The sequence below is a fragment of the Ornithodoros turicata genome, chromosome 1 (assembly GCF_037126465.1).
Source record: "Ornithodoros turicata isolate Travis chromosome 1, ASM3712646v1, whole genome shotgun sequence".
Lineage (NCBI taxonomy): Eukaryota > Metazoa > Arthropoda > Arachnida > Ixodida > Argasidae > Ornithodoros > Ornithodoros turicata.
In genome coordinates, this window is record NC_088201.1 from 104,127,321 (window position 1) to 104,128,748 (window position 1,428).

The 1,428-nt window shown below is 44.4% G+C and overlaps 1 long non-coding RNA gene across 1 annotated transcript; it reads left to right on the forward strand.

Annotated features, from left to right (window-relative positions):
- The first annotated feature begins 604 nt into the window (after positions 1 to 604).
- On the forward strand, positions 605 to 1,428 carry LOC135367278 (uncharacterized). Its single transcript, XR_010414410.1, has 3 exons — positions 605 to 741; positions 851 to 904; positions 1,275 to 1,428. It is a non-coding gene; the product is annotated as an uncharacterized LOC135367278 (long non-coding RNA).

The following is a 1,428-nucleotide window of genomic DNA, read 5'->3' on the forward strand; positions in this document are numbered from 1 at the left end:
AGTCTTTCACCTTTGAATGTGTGGTCCCTATCCGAGATCCAACAGAAAGCTCTGAGGCTCCCCTTCAGAGATAGATTTGCTGTTTTCCCTCTGGTGCATATGCAGTAATGTCTCATCTGTGATCAAGACTGTCATCTTGCACTCTTTATTGTGTGTGAAACCAAGTACAGCTCATATCACTTCTAACCGTTAGGGGTGAAGACCTATGTCGTGGTTAAGTTCCCAGATGAAGAAGATTCTGTCGCCATCATACATGGCAGCTGGATGGTCGACGGAGGGACGTGTATGTGGCCAAATGAAAAGGACACTGGCAAGCTCAGGCATTCTATTATGAGGGGAACTGTACCGCAGCATCACTGGTCCAAGCATAGATGTGTCGTGCTATCATCATTTGGTATGTAATAGCAACTTTTGCACGTAATTGATGGCACAATGCAAAATCGTAATGGGATGTGTCATATGTGACTATCTGTGTTGTGCTCTTTATGTTCATACCAGACACATACGAGGAGGCACAAACAAAACTCAAAAAGGCTGAAATGACCTCCGATCTTGCAAGTGACACAGAACTAGGCAGGGGAAAACGGAAAAGGAGAAGGACAAATCGGGGCAGTCCACATGACCACGACGAAGTGCAATTCCACGACAGTTGGACAACTGATTCTGAAGAGTGTGGTTACGCACCGCCAAGGCCACCAACTCCACCAACGTATTTTGACTTGTCGCACCAAGTGAACAGGAGTGAGTCTCAAAACATCTGGCGCAGACTGTCGCCAGAAAATGTTTGTGATATCTGTGTTTGTGCTCATGTTTGAAGCTATGGATCCAGATTATTTCTTTTTTTATATAGGGCAGTCCACGGAAGTGCAGTCAGTGCCAGAGACACAAGGAAATCATGAGCATGGTAAGAGCAAGACCTTCAGCTTCCGCTGTGATGGCTGCGATGCATAATACCTCCATTAGGTGTACTTACTAAATCAGTAACAAATTAGACGTACAGTGAAAGCGAGAGCTTGGGACAATAACAATTACTAACTACAAGCTGAAGTATTTACTCCTTGTCGGTGTTACTAAAGTTATCACAGTAAAGTAACTGCGCATAGCAAGCACTGAGGAGGAACCCTATATCGCATTGAACAGCAGTCTGTGTGAATTCGTGCACGTGCCACTGCTTTGATGGTGGTGTGGTTATGACAGTGGAGCTATTATTTGTCATGTTAATAGGATTCAATTGCTTCTTTTATTTCTGTCACGTTTTATGCTATTTCTTTCAGTCGCTCTCGGGCGTACTTACCCATTTCCGCGGTGGGCAGAAGCTCAAGGAAGAGAACCTCCTCCTATTGAAGTGCCATCAGCATCAACTACGCCACACACATGTATTTCAATCTTTACAGTAATATCCCTGTGGCATGTAATTTCTATACATGG